A 26,012-nucleotide genomic window follows, 5' to 3' on the forward strand; every position below is an offset into this window, starting at 1 on the left:
AATAGTTTTGAAAGCTTCGGTTACCGAATTGCTTGTTTTATTTTTTAGCGGTAATGCAAAAGCATATTTTGAGAATACATCGATCACTGTCAGAAGATATCTGTATCCATCGTTATGTTTTTGTATCGAAGTCATGTCGTTGAGATCAGCTTCCCAAAGCATGTCTATGTTCCACACATTGTAATGATTCCGGAGGAACCTTTTTCTCGCAGGTTTGTGGAGAGTGTACGTTTCCTGGTGCATCAACCATTTTTTCACCGTATTGCGGGATATATTTTTATCCCGTACCGCGTTCCATAAACGATCTACAGATGAGAATGAAGCCCTGTGTCGGGGATCGTAATATATTTTGGTGAGGATTTTATCGTGTTTTAACTTAGGGACTCCCATGACTGATCTCTCTGTCTACGGCTTTTTCTCAGAGGAACCAGCTTGTATGCGTCAGGTGTTCTCAGAAAAGGTGTAGTTTTTCTGGAAACACGGACGGCCACTCTCTTCTTCTTTTTCTGTTTCTGTCGATGAGACGGTCCAGGGCTTTCCGTTGACGACGCTGAGAAGTTCAACGTCTTCGGATCAGGAAGTGTTTTTTCCTGACGTTCGTCTATCAAATGTTGAGCCGTAGATTGGTACTCGTCGATGATATTTTGTAACTGATGACGTGTATTACGGGGTAACGTCTCTGCTAGGTTCGGAGGAAAATACGTCGATCCTGGCGAAATAGTAGAAGAACCGTCGTTATCTTGAACAATAGGAATTTGTAATGGTTCTTGGGATTTTCGACTTAGATATAAATACTCGTCCAGTTCTTTTCTGTAAAGCCGCCATTTTTGATCGTCTGTTATATTTTTCATTTTCAGAATATCATTCATTTTCTTATCCAGAACAGATAATTTTTGAGTTACAGATAAGTCGGAACCGCGAATACGTGCTAGTTGTTCCGGTGAAAGGACGATCATCTTTTTGTAAGAAGATGCCATTTTTCAATGAGGAATGAGAGTACCGAGAAGACCCGATAACAAAGACCCTAGAAGTAAGGGTAGGAATCCTCCTTTCTGCACAAGAAGTTTTCTTCTTTTTTCGATGTTCACTTTCGGTTTCACGAGATTGCGTAAGACCGACTTGTAAGGTGTCAGACGACGTTTTGTGGACGGTTTAATCTTCACGTTTCCTTTTAAAACGTTCAGGCAGCATTCGCTGATGAAACGAATTGTCTTTTTCGGAGTACTTTTCAATAATGATTTACGGATTTTGGTCGGTGAATTTTTCAACACGTGCAAGAAAGGTGAATGTTTCTTGAAAGAAGACGAATGTCTATTCCTGTTAGAACGTGATTTGGTACGTGTCTTCCTCGTTCTCCTCATCTCGAAGTTTTAAACATTCCTGAGGAAGATATGCAGTTGAGTAATTCTGGTTAAAAATGTCTGTCTGATAACGTAAAGGATCCGGTGTTGACTGTGAAAGATCAATATACAAATAACTGAAAGGTTGAGTGGTAGCATCTATATATACTTTTTCGAGTTCCTTCATGCGGTGAGGATGAAGTTGTCGTGCAAACACAGTGAATTGGTTCATATCTCGCGGATTTTTAAAAATAACAAAATGCTTTACGTTCAGCGAAATGTCTCTGCAATTTCTCCCTTGATGAAAAAGATTCTGTGTTATGAACACCACCGAAATGTTTTTGTGATGACTGCCTTTTGTGAAAAGGTCGGCTACTTTTTCTCCTTGAGCAACCATCATAAGATCATCCAGGATTATGAGAGTAGGGGTTTTTCCGTTCCACGACTGCCAATCGACGATCCCTTTATGATATTGCACATCTCGAAGATTTTGCGGAATACTGTTTTCCTGATCGTAACACCATACGATTTTCTTGACGGGTCCTTCGACAAGATGAACGATGGAGTCGACTATATTTGTCACAAAAGTAGTTTTTCCACTTCCTGATGCCCCGCAGACCATCATGGTGAAAGGATGGGAAAGTTTAGGAAACATGTTTTATACTGGAGATTTGGAGAAAATGAAGATCTGGCACATTGTAAACACATTTTATACACTGACTGTCCGAAGAAGGGTTCAAACTCTGGACCACTACAGGCATATTTTAGTCTGCACAATATCCGAAAGGAAACGATAAATGTTCATGATCGAATCGTCGTTTCAACAATACTGGCTGAAACAGTTTTTTTTTCATATGTACTGATTACTTGGAACTGTTTTGTTCTTCTGATTCTGAAAATATTTTCGACCATAACTTCAGGTTGCTCATTGTTTATCATGTCGCACATGGTATCAAAATTGACCAATTCCGATGTGGAGGTATTCAATGTGATTCCTTTCACTTTACAGATATACTGCGGTTCGGAGAACGGTTTTGTTATTTTCATGCTGTAACTTTTCGGTCCCGTTGAAACAAACTGTTCACAAACTGCATCGGGTCCGAAATCTGCCAATTCATCGGTGAGTTCTCCTAGTGCGTAACCTGTCTGGGGATGATATTCCATTTCAGGACTATCTACGTAAATTACAGAATCTGTATCACAATAACATATCCTATCATCCAATTTTTCGAGAAGTTCAAACAGTTTCAGACAAGCATGGCATGTTGTGAAGGCTCCGATAGGAACATTTACTTTCCTGTTCAGACTGACAGCCTCTTCAACATATTTCCAGTTCACTAAAACGGTGTCCTGATTGATGAATACGACTCCTCCAATCATTATATTTGGGTCAGTCATTTTATCCAGAAAATCTTTCGATTCCTTGATGATGGTCGTCTGGGAAAGGTTGTCCCGTTGACAGAACTTACCCCATAAAGAATTAAGGCAAAGTTTAGCCAGAGTACGTTTACCAGGATTGACTTCGATACTGTTTTCTTCCAATAGAATACCCTCCTTATCGAAATATTTCTGTATGTACTTCTTCTTATCCTCGTCGTTCTGACACCATGAAGGCCAACCGCTCGCTTCCTGTTTTATTTTCAAGAAGGTGTTGACATAACCAGCAAAAAGTCCTCCAGTTTTTGTGACAGGGTCGTACTTCGATGTTTCATACTTCCACACTTCCGACACTGACAGTACTCTGTAGCCTAAACTGTACGCTTTACGCACCTCGGCGATGACCCAAGTCCCCGAAAATGTGCGTTGTTCATCGGAATGGCTGCATGTACCTTCACATTTTAATCTGATAGCACATTCGTTACACAAGACAAACATCAGTTTTCCATGCATTTTTGTAGGTAGAACAGGATGTAAAAGGGCTTTTGGTGGCAGAATAGTACATTTTATGAGCCCCTCCATGTTCAGAACCTCATTTACCGAAGGAATAGAAGTTCCTAGAAATATGGTAGGATGTCCGACAGGATAGGCACAGTATTTGTTCACATAAGGGTACAAACTTGTAAAATCATAGTACTGTAATTTTTCATTTTCCTTGATTTTGTAATACGTCCTGACTGTTTCAACTCTTCCTCCATATAAGGCGTCTCGTGGATTTAAAGGAATGCAGCAAACGATAGGATGCGTGGATAGATGTCTATCGAGTTCAGGATCTGCTTGCAATATTTTTTTGAAATCACATTCCCACATTGTAACGACACGGTATCCTTCAGAACGTAGAGCCTCAAGTTTACGGCACGTTGTCTCGTATCTGAAGGCTGCAGTGTTCAACATGTCACTATGTTTGTCACTGTTAGTATCCTGAACGGTTTCATCTTCTCCGTCACCTTTCGGATACATATCCCTGTTAATTGATATGCAGCGTTGACAACCATGCCAGTAGCATCCAAGCGCCTCGTACACCGTCTGCGTCTCCTCGTGATAGCCGTCCACTCTGTAACGCCCTCCTATGACATATTTTTCACGAGTACGTCCGCCGTGAAGAAGTATTACATCATTTTGTTCTTCCACGTAGGTTAACCATTTCAATGCGAACTTGGACATCTGATCTGCATGATGGTAACCTCCTTTAGGTATTATTCCTATAGTGTTAGCCGGCATAAATTTCTGCCTGTAAATTAGTGAACAGGCAGATGCTATTGTGAGGCAATCCTTGAAAATGTCGATCTTGCATATGTCTAGGAAATTCTGTCTCAGCTTCAAACATCCTTGTCTCAACAGGGTAACATCCTTGATGCAGTATTGGAGTAGTTGGTTTTTGTTGTTGAAAGGTACATTTTTGCTGCATTCCATGTCATACCAAGACATAAAACGGTGCTGATCTTCAACTGTTTTCATATATTCATAGCCGTATGCAGAAGGAGGAGGCATCGGTCCTATGTAATTTCTGTTCTTGTAGGTGTTCCACAGATGCGGATAATAGCCTTTCTGAACAGGCAAACCGAAAAGTTTGGAAAATCCTGCAAGATTTGTCTGAACGTAGTTGAAACTGTCCACAAAATGAAGATTTTGGTATGACATACTGATGATTTTGGTACCGTCTAAGATCACACGAGGTTTCATTTCTCTTTCCAGCATTCTTCGTAATAGAAACGTGCAATCGTAACCTCGTGCATTGTGTGCACAAATGGTTATGTTGGAAAACTTATGTTGCAATTCCAGGTAGGACAGGAATGTGTCTACAGGGTCATCCCAGAATATAAACTCTCTTGTTCCACAAACAGAACATGGAACCGTTAGATCCTCTTTTTTGTAACATGCGTGACAGGCCGTCTGCACCACAATAAGATTAGGAACATGAAGAAAAGTTCTCTCTTTCTCGGAGTGAGGAATATCTGTGTAACATTCAAAATCGTAAAATATATAAAGAAATTTTGAATACTGTTTAGGTTTTGGTATAGCCATGTAGCAGAAATGATTTATAGGTTTCACGCAGTTGCATACGGTACAGTATTTCATGTTACATTTATGCACTTTTTCATATGTATTGTGTGTTAGAATAATTCTGAAACATCGGGGACACTGCTGGATTTCACTACAGACTGTACCGTTTCGGAATGGTGTAGAAACATGATTTGTAAAGCAGTTCTCATTTTTGAAAATTCTGTGACATGTCTGACATATTCTGCGAACACCCTGTTCAGGCACACACGGTGGAGTTGAACGGCACATAGAACATAATTGTTTACACAGATGGTTATGAGCTTTTTGAAATATGAGTTCGTTACACCCGCGACATTCTTGTTTTGCCGCAAATGCTCCAACACGGTTCACTATCACATCATAATGCTGTCTGAGGTTATCATAAAGAAGGTATATAAATCTGGAAGCATTTTCAACCACTCCTTCAAACAAAACATCTTTAACATCACGAAGATTGTTGTATACAACAATTTTATATTCTGTAAGCACTTGCTGAAATTTTCTCAGTTCGGGAATTCCACTTCCTGCACACGCATTGTCTGTGAGATCTACATCTGCTTTGCGCATAAGTTCGAAAACAGGTTTGAGAAGATTTCTATTTCTTCTATACTGTGAATAGGACGGGTCATTATCAGCATGGGCCTTCCCTATGACCAGAGCTTCAGCTAAACAGAGTGGTTTCTTTCTATTCGGCACACCGACGATACTTCTTTTTTGCGTGCTTAATATGTAATTAGGTAAACAATATGTTCGCTTACCCCCACCTCCGACAGGTATGTTGACATGGTCAGCTCGCAAAATTAAGCGATCTGTAGCAGTGAAGGTTTTCGCACTTTGCAATATTTTGTACATGATGTTCCACACCATATCACTTTGTAACTGGTCACACCTATGCCACCCGATGTAAATATCTTTCACGGTGGGGTCAGATATGTTAGATAGAGTTAAACCTATCTTGTCTTCATCCTTGGTGTCTTTCTTAACGTAGGTGAGAAGATTTTCGACACCTTCACGGATCCATGTGTGAGGATCGACATTTTCTGGAGGGTGCGAGAAACTGAATTCCACACGACGTCCTTTGGAACGGAATTTGGGATATTCACGTTCTTGAATGTTATGTAATATTATGTTCCCTATTTGTTCACGAGGCACTGTATCACGTTTTCTTTTCTTACCTCTTCTATCTGATACAGAAGCATTTTGGGATAACGGTTCTGCTGAGGGTAAAGGGTCCGGTCTCCATGACGGTCCTGGTAAAGGTTCCGGGTCTGATCCGGATGCGGTGTTTCTGGAAGTTCCTGGTGATGTGACGGCTATCTGCTTCTCCTCGGCAACTCTGGATACAGGATCAGGTGTCGATGACGGGCCTGGCGACTCTTCGGAAATATCTCTCCATCCTTCTCCGGTAAGATCGGGTACGAATGATGTCACGGTCTGTAGTAGACGGTCATATTCCTCTACTAGGGAGATACTTTCTCCCGCGATGATTTTTGGCGCGATGATCGTCAACACTTCCCGCAACTGTCCATGTGTTGTGTAATATCCATCACGATAACGTGCTAACAGATCGTCAGCGGATAACTGTACATCCATGATCGTACGATGACTGTTTCACGAACACTGTGTTGTGGAGAGAACGCCTTTCTTTATATACGCAAGCATGACAAAGCAGTTATTCCCGTTCCTAACGGTTCTACTGCGGCTAGTTAACCGTCTTCACCAGATGTTTTCCTGGCAGATATGACAACTCATGTAAAATTCTCAGAAATCGTCAAACGTCTTCAGCAGATGTTTTCCTGACTGATACGAAGGCTCATGTAAATTCTCGGAATCAATTAACCGTCTTTACAAGATGGTTTTTAGCAGTGACACATTCTGTTATTCAACGCAGATGTCTTCCTGACTCATATGAGTTGCAAAAATCGAAATTTTCAAATCGCTCTAGCTCCTCCCCTAATTGACGTAGAGCGGATCTGATTATATATTCTTAATCTGCACGTCGAGACCTTTCGTTAGAGTGGTCGGAAGGTGGGTCTACGATTGAAAATAAAGAAAGTAGGAAACCAGCGGTCCTAGAACAATGAAACCTGGTTCACCGGAAAGAGGCCTTCACTCCGAGTCCGACAAGCTATCGATCACCCTCCTAGCTCAATTAGGAGCCGAGCTACAGCGATTTTAAATTTTCGCAAAAAAAAAAAAAAAAAAAAAAAAAAAAAGTGAAAAAATCGAAATCTTCAAATCCCTCTAGCTCCTCCCCTAATTGACGTAGAGCGAATCTGATTACATGTTCGTAATCTGCACGCCGAGACCTTTCAGTAGAGTGGTCGGAAGGGGGGGTCTACGATTGCAAATAAAGAAATTAGGAAACCGCGTTGCAAAAAATTATACCAGATGTCCGTCTCTATAGGGAAGTCTTGTTCGTAGAACATGTGCTGACACGGAACAAGGAACTTCTGTGAAAATCATCAATTACAAAAAAATATACCAGATGTCCGTCTCTATAAGGAAGTCTTGTTCGTAGAACATGTGCTGACACGGAACAAGGAACTTCTGTGAAATTCATCAAGGAACTGTTGTGCCTCACAAAAACGTCGTGATCTCATATGCAGACTTCTAACTTACGTTGCAAAAAATAAATGCAGATGTGTGTCTCTATAAGGAAGTGGATAGAATTTCTTCTGCAGGCATCCTTCCCTCCAGTTTATCTCCTTTTCATCTGGGCCGCGTTGCAAAAAATGATACCAGATGTCCGTCTCTATAAGGAAGTCTTGTTCGAAGAACATGTGCTGACACGAAACAAGGAACTTCTGTGAAAATTATCAAGGAACTGTTGTGCCTCACAAAAACGTCGTGATCTCATATGCAGACTTCTAACGTACGTTGCAAAAAATAATTGCAGATGTGTGTGTCTATAAGGAAGTGGATATAATTCCTTCTGCAGGCATCCTTCCCTCCAGTTCATCTCCTTTTCATCTGGGCAGCAACATGGATGGCCAAGATTTATTACATGTTGTAAGTACCCTTTTACATTTCACAACCATACCTGAGCAGAATCAAACATGTTTTTAGGGAACCTTAGTTAATTGCAGGATTCGAATCCAGGGTCTCCGGCGACATTCGCAACCATACCTGAGTGGGTTTCGAATCCTGGTTTTCTTTATGCAAACATTGGCAATTCCAGGATTCGAACCATGTCTGGAGGGTTTCGAATCCGGTACCTCTTTTATCAAAACATAGTTAATTTCAGGATTCGTGGTACTTTTTTCATTAAACTTTTGGGGTTTTTATCCTGTGTTAGGCATTCTAATATAATACTATTTATATACAAAAACAATATTGTTCTGTACAAAATCTTTTATTAACACATTGAACTTCTACAGAAAATTACAAGTTTTCTACATATACAAACTTTTTATTTCAACTCGTACTACAGGTTATTAGATATTTTTACATATTTTGTTACACTACTGGTAGATGTTAGTGTATTAGTATGTGTTTGTTACTCGTTCAGTTTTCTTTTTTTCAACATCTCCATCATTCGTTCATGTATATTTTCCCCTGTTCCCCCTGTCTTCTTATTTTCACCCTTCTCAATTCTCACACCTTTAAACACCTCCATCAATTCGAAACATATTCTTAAAGATAGATGGGAAGGTACATATTGCGCTCTTTGTATATTCTCTACAAAATCGCCAAACACTGGCGCATCTCGTTTCTTGTCAACAATGTAAGTAAATATTTTGACCAAACAGTCCACCGATACCTCGATATCTTTACATGTCTCTTCTAATTTTGCCAATAACTCTTCCGCCAGTCCATTTTCTTCACAGAAATTCACATAATTGCCGATGTGTTTTTCAACCTGTCTTGCATGTGTTTTGCTCCATAAGTTCCTTCGTTCTGTCGGACCTGCTGTTGTCTCCTTAATATCGCCATACATCAAATTGAATCCGAGAGGGAGTGTCGACATCTGAAATTAGACAGAAAATATGTTCATTATGTTTTGCACAAATTAATCACTTTCATATATTAATTCACACATATTTTCAGGAACACATACTCCATCACGGGGAGGCACTGCGAAATGCATATTATCGACATCAGGCAGGCTCTGAAGGCGCTGCGCATTTCGCAGAGGCTACGAGGTACATTGAGCGGTACCTGGAGGAAGAGAATAGAATTGAGGAGGCCCAACAGCGTGCCTCCGCTATTTTCCGGGCTCGACGTACCCGGAACAGGGAAAGGCTCCACGCCAATCTCCGTCGGTATAGAGCTAGGTAATGATTTTTCAGTTTATTTCTGATAACATCGTTTATTATAGCATGCTGTTTTTCCGATTATATATGCTACATATCTGATAACTTTTCTTTCTAGCCGATATCTACATGGAACGGAATATATTCTAATTCTTATATTTTGTTTTTCAGAATGCGTAACCGAAATGACGATATAGCCAATCGGCAGCGCCAACTGGTGCCTCCTGTTTCTCCTTCTATTTCTTCTACTGTTTCTCCTGTTTTGTCAGAGCAGGAAGAAGATGTGGTTGAAGAAGAGGAGGATGGACGCTATACGCCCCCTCTCCCACCCCCAGCAGAAGAGGACCGGGAGCCGACCCCCCCACCATCGATCACTGTTAAACGTCATCCTCTTCTGCATTAAACTGTTGATGACACAGGTACCGTTTTTTATTTTCACACCTTTCAAGCTGTCTGCTTCAAAAGAAAGATGTATTTATGTTTACGATTCTCACTGTGTGAAGGTGATAATAGTATTTGACCAGCGATTTGCATTGTTCTAGGTAGAACATTAAAACTAAATATTTGTCTCTTACCTTTTCAATTTTCTTCACTCTCGCAACAGATGTGCCAGTCTCGGTTATGATCTCCGGTCGGTAGGCTTCGATCAACAGTTCTGCGGTACGTACACAATTTTTCTTTTTTATATAGTACTGTCTCCGTGACGTATTTTCGAATTATATTCGGCGCGCATTGTTTTGCGCAGAGCATCCAACGCCCACGTGCCTCTCCTATCTTCTTCCTGCCCTGGTACGCTATGCACAGTCACCCCCTCCGTGAAACCTACTTTTTTTACTCTATTTATTTTCTTTACATCTAGACGCTCTCTCTCCTTTTTCTCTTTTTGCCGTTTCTCCATCACTCAAATTCATCAACGGCCGCCCGAGAAAAACATCTCCTCCCCAGAATGACTCATCAATCTATAACATGTTCGGGCATGTTTCAGACCACACCCAATTCCTAGAATTTCAAACTCATCAACGGTCGCCCGAGAAAAACACCTCCTCCCAACAATGACTCATGAACGCCATCTATCTTCAAACAACGGAAACACCCAAATTCCGAGAATTTCTGACTCATCAACGCCATCTGTTTTCAGACCCCGAAAACACGTACTCCAATTCCGAGAAAACCAACCGTCACCGCGTCGCCTACTTTTCCTCCTCCCCACCCCAGACTTTCTGACTCATCAACGCCATCTGTTTTCAGACACCGGAAACTACCGACCAACCGTCACTGGAAAAACCTGTGACTCATCAACGCCATCTGTTTTCAGACCCCGAAAACACGTACTCCAATTCCGAGAAAACCAACCGTCACCGCGTACTTTTCCTCCTCCCCACCCCAGACTTTCTGACTCATCAACGCCATCTGTTTTCAGACGCCGGAAACTCCCGCGGGAAAAACCCGAATTCCTTCAACCAATCAAAACACTCCTTACAAAATAAGCCCCGCCCATTTATGACGTCACAACCAATCACAATCATCTTTACAAAATAAGCCCCGCCCATTTTATGACGTCATCAAAAAAACAAACAAAAAAAAACTGCTGCGTCATCAATTGATCTTTGATCGATCTTTTCCAATCAATTGATTTATCGACTTCAACGGGGGTACATAACTACTGTAGCACTTTCACCAAATTCAACGGAAACGATGCCATTTCGTAGTCTAGGTTATGTATCGTTTTGAACAACCTTCAGAAAGTTTTGAATCCGAAGGACAACTTCAAAAATTCAAATTCAAAAATGCTACTATAGCAGCACTTGTTTTGAATTCGAAAAATTCCTATGCCAGGATGATCTATGGGTTTTGTTTAGATTTGAACAACCTCTAAAAAGTTTTGAATCCGATTCAGTTTTTCGTAATAACGAATTCAAAAATGCTACTACAGGTTGACGCCTCAGTAGCACTTTCACCAAATTCAACGGAAACGATGCCATTTCGTAGTCTAGGTTATGTATCGTTTTGAACAACCTTCAGAAAGTTTTGAATCCGAAGGACAACTTCAAAAATTCAAATTCAAAAATGCTACTATAGCAGCACTTGTTTTGAATTCGAAAAATTCCTATGCCAGGATGATCTATGGGTTTTGTATAGTTTTGAACAACCTTTAAAAAGTTTTGAATCCGATTCAGTTTTTCGTAATAACGAATTCAAAAATGCTACTACAGGTTGACGCCTCAGTAGCACTTTCATCAAATTCAACGGAAACGATGCCATTTCGTAGTCTAGGTTATGTATCGTTTTGAACAACCTTCAGAAAGTTTTGAATCCGAAGGACAACTTCAAAAATTCAAATTCAAAAATGCTACTATAGCAGCACTTGTTTTGAATTCGAAAAATTCCTATGCCAGGATGAACTATGGGTTTTGTAAAGTTTTGAACAACCTTTAAAAAGTTTTGAATCCGATTCAGTTTTTCGTAATAACGAATTCAAAAATGCTACTACAGGTTGACGCCTCAGTAGCACTTTCATCAAATTCAACGGAAACGATGCCATTTCGTAGTCTAGGTTATGTATCGTTTTGAACAACCTTCAGAAAGTTTTGAATCCGAAGGACAACTTCAAAAATTCAAATTCAAAAATGCTACTATAGCAGCACTTCTTTTGAATTCGAACAATTCCTATGCCAGGATGAACTATGGGTTTTGTATAGTTTTGAACAACCTTTAAAAAGTTTTGAATCCGATTCAGTTTTTCGTAATAACGAATTCAAAAGTGCTACTACAGATTGACGCCTCAGTAGCACTTTCACCAAATTCAACGGAAACGATGCCATTTCGTAGTCTAGGTTATGTATCGTTTTGAACAACCTTCAGAAAGTTTTGAATCCGAAGGACAAATTCAAAAATTCAAATTCAAGAATGCTACTATAGCAGCACCTGTTTTGAATTCGAAAAATTCCTATGCCAGGATGATCTATGGGTTTTGTATAGTTTTGAACAACCTTTAAAAAGTTTTGAGTCCCATTCAGTTTTCGTAATAACGAATTCAAAAGTGCTACTACAGATTGACGCCTCAGTAGCACTTTCACCAAATTCAACGGAAACGATGCCATTTCGTAGTCTAGGTTATGTATCGTTTTCAACAACCTTCAGAAAGTTTTGAATCCGAAGGACAACTTCAAAAATTCAAATTCAAAAATGCTTCTATAGCAGCACTTGTTTTGAATTCGAAAAATTCCTATGCCAGGATGATCTATGGGTTTTGTATAGTTTTTAACAACCTTTAAAAAGTTTTGAATCCGATTCAGTTTTTCGTAATAACGAATTCAAAAATGCTACTACAGGTTGACGCCTCAGTAGCACTTTCACCAAATTCAACGGAAACGATGCCATTTCGTAGTCTAGGTTATGTATCGTTTTGAACAACCTTCAGAAAGTTTTGAATCCGAAGGACAACTTCAAAAATTGAAATTCAAAAATGCTACTGTAGCAGTACTTGTCTTGAATTCGAAAAATTCCTATGCCAGGATGATCTATGGGTTTTGTTTAGATTTGAACAACCTTTAAAAGTTTTGAATCCGATTCAGTTTTTCGTAATAACGAATTCAAAAATGCTACTGCAGGTTGACGCCTCAGTAGCACTTTCATCAAATTCAACGGAAACGATGCCATTTCGTAGTCTAGGTTATGTATCGTTTTGAACAACCTTCAGAAAGTTTTGAATCCGAAGGACAACTTCAAAAATTCAAATTCAAAAATGCTACTATAGCAGCACTTCTTTTGAATTCGAACAATTCCTATGCCAGGATGAACTATGGGTTTTGTATAGTTTTGAACAACCTTTAAAAAGTTTTGAATCCGATTCAGTTTTTCGTAATAACGAATTCAAAAGTGCTACTACAGATTGACGCCTCAGTAGCACTTTCACCAAATTCAACGGAAACGATGCCATTTCGTAGTCTAGGTTATGTATCGTTTTGAACAACCTTCAGAAAGTTTTGAATCCGAAGGACAAATTCAAAAATTCAAATTCAAGAATGCTACTATAGCAGCACCTGTTTTGAATTCGAAAAATTCCTATGCCAGGATGATCTATGGGTTTTGTATAGTTTTGAACAACCTTTAAAAAGTTTTGAGTCCCATTCAGTTTTTCGTAATAACGAATTCAAAAGTGCTACTACAGATTGACGCCTCAGTAGCACTTTCACCAAATTCAACGGAAACGATGCCATTTCGTAGTCTAGGTTATGTATCGTTTTCAACAACCTTCAGAAAGTTTTGAATCCGAAGGACAACTTCAAAAATTCAAATTCAAAAATGCTACTATAGCAGCACTTCTTTTGAATTCGAACAATTCCTATGCCAGGATGAACTATGGGTTTTGTATAGTTTTTAACAACCTTTAAAAAGTTTTGAATCCGATTCAGTTTTTCGTAATAACGAATTCAAAAGTGCTACTACAGATTGACGCCTCAGTAGCACTTTCACCAAATTCAACGGAAACGATGCCATTTCGTAGTCTAGGTTATGTATCGTTTTGAACAACCTTCAGAAAGTTTTGAATCCGAAGGACAAATTCAAAAATTCAAATTCAAGAATGCTACTATAGCAGCACCTGTTTTGAATTCGAAAAATTCCTATGCCAGGATGATCTATGGGTTTTGTATAGTTTTGAACAACCTTTAAAAAGTTTTGAGTCCCATTCAGTTTTTCGTAATAACGAATTCAAAAGTGCTACTACAGATTGACGCCTCAGTAGCACTTTCACCAAATTCAACGGAAACGATGCCATTTCGTAGTCTAGGTTATGTATCGTTTTCAACAACCTTCAGAAAGTTTTGAATCCGAAGGACAACTTCAAAAATTCAAATTCAAAAATGCTACTATAGCAGAACTTGTTTTGAATTCGAAAAATTCCTATGCCAGGATGATCTATGGGTTTTGTATAGTTTTTAACAACCTTTAAAAAGTTTTGAATCCGATTCAGTTTTTCGTAATAACGAATTCAAAAATGCTACTACAGGTTGACGCCTCAGTAGCACTTTCACCAAATTCAACGGAAACGATGCCATTTCGTAGTCTAGGTTATGTATCGTTTTGAACAACCTTCAGAAAGTTTTGAATCCGAAGGACAACTTCAAAAATTCAAATTCAAAAATGCTACTGTAGCAGTACTTGTTTTGAATTCGAAAAATTCCTATGCCAGGATGATCTATGGGTTTTGTTTAGATTTGAACAACCTTTAAAAGTTTTGAATCCGATTCAGTTTTTCGTAATAACGAATTCAAAAATGCTACTACAGGTTGACGCCTCAGTAGCACTTTCACCAAATTCAACGGAAACGATGCCATTTCGTAGTCTAGGTTATGTATCGTTTTGAACAACCTTCAGAAAGTTTTGAATCCGAAGGACAACTTCAAAAATTCAAATTCAAAAATGCTACTATAGCAACACTTGTTTTGAATTTGAAAAATTCCTATGCCAGGATGATCTATGGGTTTTGTATAGTTTTGAACAACCTTTAAAAAGTTTTGAATCCGATTCAGTTTTTCGTAATAACGAATTCAAAAATGTTACTACAGGTTGACGCCTCAGTAGCACTTTCACCAAATTCAACGGAAACGATGCCATTTCGTAGTCTAGGTTATGTATAGTTTTGAACAACCTTCAGAAAGTTTTGAATCCGAAGGACAACTTCAAAAATTCAAATTCAAAAATGCTACTATAGCAGCACTTGTTTTGAATTCGAAAAATTCCTATGCCAGCATGATCTATGGGTTTTGTTTAGATTTGAACAACCTTTAAAAGGTTTTGAATCCGATTCAGTTTTTCCTAATAACGAAATCAAAAATGCTACTACAGGTTGACGCCTCAGTAGCACTTTCACCAAATTCAACGGAAACGATGCCATTTCGTAGTCTAGGTTATGTATCGTTTTGAACAACCTTCAGAAAGTTTTGAATCCGAAGGACAACTTCAAAAATTCAAATTCAAAAATGCTACTATAGCAGCACTTGTTTTGAATTCGAAAAATTCCTATGCCAGCATGATCTATGGGTTTTGTTTAGATTTGAACAACCTTTAAAAAGTTTTGAATCCGATTCAGTTTTTCCTAATAACGAATTCAAAAATGCTACTACAGGTTGACGCCTCAGTAGCACTTTCACCAAATTCAACGGAAACGATGCCATTTCGTAGTCTAGGTTATGTATCGTTTTGAACAACCTTCAGAAAGTTTTGAATCCGAAGGACAACTTCAAAAATTCAAATTCAAAAATGCTACTATAGCAGCACTTGTTTTGAATTCGAAAAATTCCTATGCCAGGATGATCTATAGGTTTTGTATAGTTTTGAGCAACCTTTAAAAAGTTTTGAATCCGATTCAGTTTTTCGTAATAAGGAATTCAAAAATGCTACTACAGGTTGACGCCTCAGTAGCACTTTCACCAAATTCAACGGAAACGATGCCATTTCGTAGTCTAGGTTATGTATCGTTTTCAACAACCTTCAGAAAGTTTTGAATCCGAAGGACAACTTCAAAAATTCAAATTCAAAAATGCTATTATAGCAGCACTTGTTTTGAATTCGAAAAGTTCCTATGCCAGGATGATCTATGGGTTTTGTATAGTTTTGAACAACCTTTAAAAAGTTTTGAATCCGATTCAGTTTTTCGTAATAACGAATTCAAAAATGCTACTACAGGTTGACGCCTCAGTAGCACTTTCACCAAATTCAACGGAAACGATGTCATTTCGTAGTCTAGGTTATGTATCGTTTTGAACAACCTTCAGAAAGTTTTGAATCCGAAGGACAACTTCAAAAATTCAAATTCAAAAATGCTACTGTAGCAGTACTTGTTTTGAATTCGAAAAATTCCTATGCCAGGATGATCTATGGGTTTTGTTTAGATTTGAACAACCTTTAAAAAGTTTTGAATCCGATTCAGTTTTTCGTAATAACGAATTCAAAAATGCTACTACAGGTTGACGCCTCAGTAGCACTTTCACCAAATTCAACGGAAACGATGCCATTTCGTAGTCTAGGTTATGTATCGTTTTGAACAACCTTCAGAAAGTTTTGAATCCGAAGGACAACTTCAAAAATTCAAATTCAAAAATGCTACTATAGCAGCACTTGTTTTGAATTCGAAAAATTCCTATGCCAGGATGATCTATGGGTTTTGTATAGTTTTGAACAACCTTTAAAATGTTTTGAATCCGATTCAGTTTTTCGTAATAACGAATTCAAAAATGCTACTACAGGTTGACGCCTCAGTAGCACTTTCACCAAATTCAACGGAAACGATGCCATTTCGTAGTCTAGGTTATGTATCGTTTTGAACAACCTTCAGAAAGTTTTGAATCCGAAGGACAACTTCAAAAATTCAAATTCAAAAATGCTACTATAGCAGCACTTGTTTTGAATTCGAAAAATTCCTATGCCAGGATGATCTATGGGTTTTGTTTAGATTTGAACAACCTTTAAAAAGTTTTGAATCCGATTCAGTTTTTCGTAATAACGAATTCAAAAATGCTACTACAGGTTGACGCCTCAGTAGCACTTTCACCAAATTCAACGGAAACGATGCCATTTCGTAGTCTAGGTTATGTATCGTTTTGAACAACCTTCAGAAAGTTTTGAATCCGAAGGACAACTTCAAAAATTCAAATTCAAAAATGCTACTATAGCAGCACTTGTTTTGAATTCGAAAAATTCCTATGCCAGGATGATCTATAGGTTTTGTATAGTTTTGAGCAACCTTTAAAAAGTTTTGAATCCGATTCAGTTTTTCGTAATAAGGAATTCAAAAATGCTACTACAGGTTGACGCCTCAGTAGCACTTTCACCAAATTCAACGGAAACGATGCCATTTTGTAGTCTACGTTATGTATCGTTTTGAACAACCTTCAGAAAGTTTTGAATCCGAAGGACAACTTCAAAAATTCAAATTCAAAAATGCTACTATAGCAGCACTTGTTTTGAATTCGAAAAGTTCCTATGCCAGGATGATCTATGGGTTTTGTATAGTTTTGAACAACCTTTAAAAAGTTTTGAATCCGATTCAGTTTTTCGTAATAACGAATTCAAAAATGCTACTACAGGTTGACGCCTCAGTAGCACTTTCATCAAATTCAACGGATACGATGCCATTTCGTAGTCTAGGTTATGTATCGTTTTGAACAACCTTCAGAAAATTTTGAATCCGAAGGACAACTTCAAAAATTCAAATTCAAAAATGCTACTATAGCAGCACTTGTTTTGAATTCGAAAAATTCCTATGCCAGGATAAACTATGGGTTTTGTAAAGTTTTGAACAACCTTTAAAAAGTTTTGAATCCGATTCAGTTTTTCGTAATAACGAATTCAAAAATGCTACTACAGGTTGACGCCTCAGTAGCACTTTCATCAAATTCAACGGAAACGATGCCATTTCGTAGTCTAGGTTATGTATCGTTTTGAACAACCTTCAGAAAGTTTTGAATCCGAAGGACAAATTCAAAAATTCAAATTCAAAAATGCTACTATAGCAGCACCTGTTTTGAATTCTAAAAATTCCTATGCCAGGATGATCTATGGTTTTTGTATAGTTTTGAACAACCTTTAAATAGTTTTGAATCCGATTCAGTTTTTCGTAATAACGAATTCAAAAATGCTACTACAGGTTGACGCCTCAGTAGCACTTTCACCAATTTCAACGGAAACGATGCCATTTCGTAGTCTAGGTTATGTATCGTTTTGAACAACCTTCAGAAAGTTTTGAATCCGAAGGACAACTTCAAAAATTCAAATTCAAAAATGCTACTATAGCAGCACTTGTCTTGAATTCGAACAATTCCTATGCCAGGATGAACTATGGGTTTTGTATAGTTTTGAACAACCTTTAAAAAGTTTTGAATCCGATTCAGTTTTTCGTAATAACGAATTCAAAAGTGCTACTACAGATTGACGCCTCAGTAGCACTTTCACCAAATTCAACGGAAACGATGCCATTTCGTAGTCTAGGTTATGTATCGTTTTGAACAACCTTCAGAAAGTTTTGAATCCGAAGGACAACTTCAAAAATTCAAATTCAAAAATGCTACTATAGCAGCACTTGTTTTGAATTCGAAAAATTCCTATGCCAGGATGATCTGTGGGTTTTGTTTAGATTTGAACAACCTTTAAAAAGTTTTGAATCCGATTCAGTTTTTCGTAATAACGAATTCAAAAATGCTACTACAGGTTGACGCCTCAGTAGCACTTTCATCAAATTCAACGGAAACGATGCCATTTCGTAGTCTAGGTTATGTATCGTTTTGAACAACCTTCAGAAAGTTTTGAATCCGAAGGACAACTTCAATAATTCAAATTCAAAAATGCTACTGTAGCAGTACTTGTTTTGAATTCGAAAAATTCCTATGCCAGGATGATCTATGGGTTTTGTTTAGATTTGAACAACCTTTAAAAAGTTTTGAATCCGATTCAGTTTTTCGTAATAACGAATTCAAAAATGCTACTACAGGTTGACGCCTCAGTAGCACTTTCACCAAATTCAACGGAAACGATGCCATTTCGTAGTCTAGGTTATGTATCGTTTTGAACAACCTTCAGAAAGTTTTGAATCCGAAGGACAACTTCAAAAATTCAAATTCAAAAATGCTACTATAGCAGCACTTGTTTTGAATTCGAAAAATTCATATGCCAGGATGATCTATGGGTTTTGTATAGTTTTGAACTACCTTTAAAAAGTTTTGAATCCGATTCAGTTTTTCCTAATAACGAATTCAAAAATGCTACTACAGGTTGACGCCTCAGTAGCACTTTCACCAAATTCAACGGAAACGATGCCATTTCGTAGTCTAGGTTATGTATCGTTTTGAACAACCTTCAGAAAGTTTTGAATCCGAAGGACAACTTCAAAAATTCAAATTCAAAAATGCTACTATAGCAGCACTTGTTTTGAATTCGAAAAATTCCTATGCCAGGATGATCTATGGGTTTTGTATAGTTTTGAACAACCTTTAAATAGTTTTGAATCCGATTCAGTTTTTTTTAATAACGAATTCAAAATGCTACTGCAGATTGACGCCTCAGTAGCACTTTCACCAAATTCAACGGAAACGATGCCATTTCGTAGTCTAGGTTATGTATCGTTTCGAACAACCTTCAGAAAGTTTTGAATCCGAAGGACAACTTCAAAAATTCAAATTCAAAAATGCTACTATAGCAGCACTTGTTTTGAATTCGAAAAATTCCTATGCCAGGATGATCTATGGGTTTTGTTTAGATTTGAACAACCTTTAAAAAGTTTTGTATCCGATTCAGTTTTTCGTAATAACGAATTCAAAAATGGCACTACAGGTTGACGCCTCAGTAGCACTTTCACCAAATTCAACGGAAACGATGCCATTTCGTAGTCTAGGTTATGTATCGTTTTGAACAACCTTCAGAAAGTTTTGAATCCGAAGGACAACTTCAAAAATTCAAATTCAAAAATGCTACTATAGCAGCACTTGTTTTGAATTCGAAAAATTCCTATGCCAGGATGATCTATGGGTTTTGTATAGTTTTGAACAACCTTTAAAAAGTTTTGAATCCGATTCAGTTTTTCGTAATAACGAATTCAAAAATGCTACTACAGGTTGACGCCTCAGTAGCACTTTCATCAAATTCAACGGAAACGATGCCATTTCGTAGTCTAGGTTATGTATCGTTTTGAACAACCTTCAGAAAGTTTTGAATCCGAAGGACAACTTCAAAAATTCAAATTCAAAAATTCTACTATAGCAGCACTTGTTTTGAATTCGAAAAATTCCTATGCCAGGATGGACTATGGGTTTTGTAAAGTTTTGAACAACCTTTAAAAAGTTTTGAATCCGATTCAGTTTTTCGTAAGAACGAATTCAAAAATGCTACTACAGGTTGACGCCTCAGTAGCACTTTCATCAAATTCAACGGAAACGATGCCATTTCGTAGTCTAGGTTATGTATCGTTTTGAACAACCTTCAGAAAGTTTTGAATCCGAAGGACAACTTCAAAAATTCAAATTCAAAAATGCTACTATAGCAGCACTTGTCTTGAATTCGAACAATTCCTATGCCAGGATGAACTATGGGTTTTGTATAGTTTTGAACAACCTTTAAAAAGTTTTGAATCCGATTCAGTTTTTCGTAATAACGAATTGAAAAGTGCTACTACAGATTGACGCCTCAGTAGCACTTTCACCAAATTCAACGGAAACGATGCCATTTCGTAGTCTAGGTTATGTATCGTTTTGAACAACCTTCAGAAAGTTTTGAATCCGAAGGACAACTTCAAAAATTCAAATTCAAAAATGCTACTATAGCAGCACTTGTTTTGAATTCGAAAAATTCCTATGCCAGGATGATCTATGGGTTTTGTTTAGATTTGAACAACCTTTAAAAAGTTTTGAATCCGATTCAGTTTTTCGTAATAACGAATTCAAAAATGCTACTACAGGTTGACGCCTCAGTAGCACTTTCACCAAATTCAACGGAAACGAAGCCATTTCGTAGTCTAGGTTATGTATCGTTTTGAACAACCTTCAGAAAGTTTTGAATCCGAAGGACAACTTCAAAAATTCAAATTCAAAAATGCTACTATAGCAGCACTTGTTTCGAATTCGAAAAATTCCTATGCCAGGATGATCTATGGGTTTTGTATAGTTTTGAACAACCTTTAAAAAGTTTTGGATCCGATTCAGTTTTTCGTAATAACGAATTCAAAAATGCTACTACAGGTTGACGCCTCAGTAGCACTTTCACCAAATTCGACGGAAACGATGCCATTTCGTAGTCTAGGTTATGTATCGTTTTCAACAACCTTCAGAAAGTTTTGAATCCGAAGGACAAATTCAAAAATTCAAATTCAAAAATGCTACTATAGCAGCACCTGTTTTGAATTCGAACAATTCCTATGCCAGGATGAACTATGGGTTTTGTATAGTTTTGAAGAACCTTTAAAAAGTTTTGAATCCGAATCAGTTTTTCGTAATAACGAATTCAAAAGTGCTACTACAGATTGACGCCTCAGTAGCACTTTCACCAAATTCAACGGAAACGATGCCATTTCGTAGTCTAGGTTATGTATCGTTTTGAACAACCTTCAGAAAGTTTTGAATCCGAAGGACAACTTCAAAAATTCAAATTCAAAAATGCTACTATAGCAGCACTTGTTTTGAATTCGAAAAATTCCTATGCCAGGATGATCTATGGGTTTTGTTTAGATTTGAACAACCTTTAAAAAGTTTTGAATCCGATTCAGTTTTTCGTAATAACGAATTCAAAAATGCTACTACAGGTTGACGCCTCAGTAGCACTTTCACCAAATTCAACGGAAACGATGCCATTTCGTAGTCTAGGTTATGTATCGTTTTGAACAACCTTCAGAAAGTTTTGAATCCGAAGGACAACTTCAAAAATTCAAATTCAAAAATGCTACTATAGCAGCACTTGTTTTGAATTCGAAAAATTCATATGCCAGGATGATCTATGGGTTTTGTATAGTTTTGAACAACCTTTAAAAAGTTTTGAATCCGATTCAGTTTTTCCTAATAACGAATTCAAAAATGCTACTACAGGTTGACGCCTCAGTAGCACTTTCACCAAATTCGACGGAAACGATGCCATTTCGTAGTCTAGGTTATGTATCGTTTTGAACAACCTTCAGAAATTTTTGAATCCGAAGGACAACTTCAAAAATTCAAATTCAAAAATGCTACTATAGCAGCACCTGTTTTGAATTCTAAAAATTCCTATGCCAGGATGATCTATGGGTTTTGTATAGTTTTGAACAACCTTTAAATAGTTTTGAATCCGATTCAGTTTTTCGTAATAACGAATTCAAAAATGCTACTACAGGTTGACGCCTCAGTAGCACTTTCACCAATTTCAACGGAAACGATGCCATTTCGTAGTCTAGGTTATGTATCGTTTTGAACAACCTTCAGAAAGTTTTGAATCCGAAGGACAACTTCAAAAATTCAAATTCAAAAATGCTACTATAGCAGCACTTGTTTTGAATTCGAAAAATTCCTATGACAGGATGATCTATGGGTTTTGTATAGTTTTGAACAACCTTTAAAAAGTTTTGAATCCGATTCAGTTTTTCGTAATAACGAATTCAAAAATGCTACTACAGGTTGACGCCTCAGTAGCACTTTCACCAAATTCAACGGAAACGATGCCATTTCGTAGTCTAGGTTATGTATCGTTTTGAACAACCTTCAGAAAGTTTTGAATCCGAAGGACAACTTCAAAAATTCAAATTCAAAAATGCTACTATAGCAGCACTTGTTTTGAATTCGAAAAATTCCTATGCCAGGATGATCTATGGGTTTTGTATAGTTTTGAACAACCTTTAAAAAGTTTTGAATCCGATTCAGTTTTTCGTAATAACGAATTCAAAAATGCTACTACAGGTTGACGCCTCAGTAGCACTTTCACCAAATTCGACGGAAACGATGCCATTTCGTAGTCTAGGTTATGTATCGTTTTGAACAACCTTCAAAAAGTTTTGAATCCGAAGGACAACTTCAAAAATTCAAATTCAAAAATGCTACTCTAGCAGCACTTGTTTTGAATTCGAAAAATTCCTATGCCAGGATGATCTATGGGTTTTGTATAGTTTTGAACAACCTTTAAATAGTTTTGAATCCGATTCAGTTTTTCGTAATAACGAATTCAAAAATGCTACTACAGGTTGACGCCTCAGTAGCACTTTCATCAAATTCAACGGAAACGATGCCATTTCGTAGTCTAGGTTATTAATCGTTTCGAACAACCTTCAGAAAGTTTTGAATCCGAAGGACAACTTCAAAAATTCAAATTCAAAAATGCTACTATAGCAGCACTTGTTTTGAATTCGAAAATTTCCTATGCCATGATGATCTATGGGTTTTGTATAGTTTTTAACAACCTTTGAAAAATTTTGAATCCGATTCAGTTTTTCGTAATAACGAATTCAAAAATGCTACTACAGGTTGACGCCTCAGTAGCACTTTCACCAAATTCAACGGAAACGATGCCATTTCGTAGTCTAGGTTATGTATCGTTTTGAACAACCTTCAGAAAGTTTTGAATCCGAAGGACAACTTCAAAAATTAAATTCAAAAATGCTACTATAGCAGCACTTGTTTTGAATTCGAAAAATTCCTATGCCAGGATGATCTATGGGTTTTGTATAGTTTTGAACAACCTTTAAAAAGTTTTGAATCCGATTCAGTTTTTCGTAATAACGAATTCAAAAATGCTACTACAGGTTGACGCCTCAGTAGCACTTTCACCAAATTCAACGGAAACGATGCCATTTCGTAGTCTAGGTTATGTATCGTTTTGAACAACCTTCAGAAAGTTTTGAATCCGAAGGACAACTTCAAAAATTCAAACTCAAAAATGCTAGTATAGCAGCACTTGTTTTAAATTCGATAAATTCCTAAACGAATATGATCTGCGGATTTTGTATTGTTTCGAGCAACCTTTGAAAGGTTTTGTATCCCAATCGGTGTTTCAAAATGACGAATTCAGAAACGCTTCTTCAAATTTGCAACTCAGGATAAGTTTCAACAAATTCTATCGTTGAATTTTCCATTTCTTAATACACTCAGGACTGTGCATATTACACTAGAAATTGTTTCATCTTAACACGTAATATTGAATTTGATAGTGCCTTAGAAATGGGGCCACGCGTTATAATTTTGTCCGGATTGCAGGAGCAAAATACTGATAAAATAATGTGGACAGATATAATGTTTATGAGTTTTACAAGCACGTATTCTCTGGCCCTCTTAACTCTCATTCTCTCTCCTATTTTTTTTTTTGTTTTTCTTTCGCCTTTTCTCTTTGCTGCTGCATCACTTCTTATTTACCCTTTTCCACCATTGTCCTCTGCTTGTAATCCAACCACATCGCGCTAAGACGCCAGGTGTCCCAGGTTCGAATCCTGGCCTGGGCATGGATGTTTGGAGTGTCCATTCATCAATTTCATCACATCATCACTCATCCCCATCTTCGCAAGTTAGCCAAAAGTGGCACAAATAGCGAAGCAAAATAAAGCAAATCAATCAATCAATCAATTGTATTACAGCCCTCTCTTCCTCTTTCACCGTTTTTCTAATGTTCTTGTTAACTGTCTCATTTTTAGTATCTCTATCCATTCCAATCTAGAAAGAAGTAGGGAAGGGACTCGATGTTGTCACCTGTTGTAAAGCAGCTTGTCTTCCATTCCTATCTCTCCTGTTTCAATCTTCACATAATCTCCCTATTTCTCTCCCTCTTGAGTTTCCCTAGCTCCGGTCTCCGTGGCGGAATGCATAGCGCGTTTCTCGGGTTTGAATCCCGGCCTGGGAATAGATGTCCCTTCAATCAATTTCATCTTAGCATCACTCATCTTCATCTTCGCGATTAGCCATAAGTGGCAGAAAACCGAAAGAAAATAAAATAAATCAAATGAAAGTTTCCTAGCCTTCATTGTATCCCTGTCCATGTATTTCAGTTGCTCGCTGTGGGCTTTTCTCTTTAAGTTATACTAGTATATTAGGTGAACCAAGCAAATTACATTAATTGATACGAATGATTTGTATCATTTAGATTATTATACTGGCTTTGAGTACAGATGTCAAAGGTTTGTTATTCCGCAAAATGCAGTCTAGGGTGTACTAAGTTAGCATTTAGGGAACAGATTAGAGTATATTGTTTAATTCATGCGACAATTATGAAAAATATGGAAAATTTTCTTTACAAGTGCAAGTGACACTCAAGTTATACTATAGCCGTCCGTAGGAGAGGAGCAAGGTTTCACACTTCATGGATGGAAGCAAACGAGCAAAACTTTTTGAAATGTAATTTTAGCGTTTAGAATCTATTTTGTATGTATGCAACCCACCACAGGAAACGACCGCTCTGACTTAACATCCAGGGGAGCGCGGCAGAGTTGCCACTAGCGTCACTTGGCAGTCTTACTTGAGTTAAATACAAAAGAGTAATGATATTTGCGATGTTGTAAGAATTACATATTTACAGTACTTATTAGAATCAACACTCTTCAATTTCAGTCCTAATTTATTTGAAATCCTTTGCATTGGTAAGTTTGTAAGTACTGTAAATACTACTTACAACATCACAAATAACATTATTCTTTTGAATTTAGCTCAGGTAAGACTGGAAAGTGACACTAGTGGCAACCCTGCCGCGTTCCCCTGGAAGTTATGTCAGAGCGGTTGTTTCCTGTGTTGGGTTGCATACATACAGGATAGATTTTAAGCGCTTGTAGCGCAGAAACTAAGCGCTTTCGAGGAAAAGTATATTAGGTAAAGTTACTTGTTTTTATGATATCTACCAGCACCCAAGCGTTGTTGAAGTTGTTTTGCGACCCCCTATAAATTAAATATAAAATTGATTTAACTTCTGATTTTCCTGTGTTCAGTACTGTCCTTCACTTCTCAAAGTTCTCTCGATCCATCCAAATAGGAGTAGCTACGTCTGTCCATCTTGAAGTGCTTCCGAGTTCTAATTTGAAGAAATCCTGCATTCAAGAAGAATTACAAAACAACCCTTTTTCTAGCCCCACCTTTTAGTCTACAAGGAACGGACATGTTTCCATTTTCATACTGGTGCTAATGCAGGCCCAGACTGGCCCACCGGGACACCTGCCAAAATCCTGGTACGCCCTCTCAATGACTTTCCGAAAACACATTTTTGTCCCCACGTTTTTGTCAACTCCTGGCAATCGGCGCCCTGTTGAGAAAAATTGCCACCGACCTCTTGGCAGCCCCAGTCCGGCCATTACCTTCTCTATCTGAAAGCCTGATGGCTTGCTCTGGTCACGTGACTAAGCGTCAGCAGCTGGAGGCGAGATAGCCGCCATGTTTGATTTGCTTCTTGGGAATCAATGTTGGACCTTTTTAGTGAATGTGGAATTGTAATGAAAATTTATGAACTGTATTCGAGT

The sequence above is a fragment of the Lepisma saccharinum genome, chromosome 4 (assembly GCF_977018435.1).
Source record: "Lepisma saccharinum chromosome 4, izLepSacc3.1, whole genome shotgun sequence".
NCBI lineage: Eukaryota > Metazoa > Arthropoda > Insecta > Zygentoma > Lepismatidae > Lepisma > Lepisma saccharinum.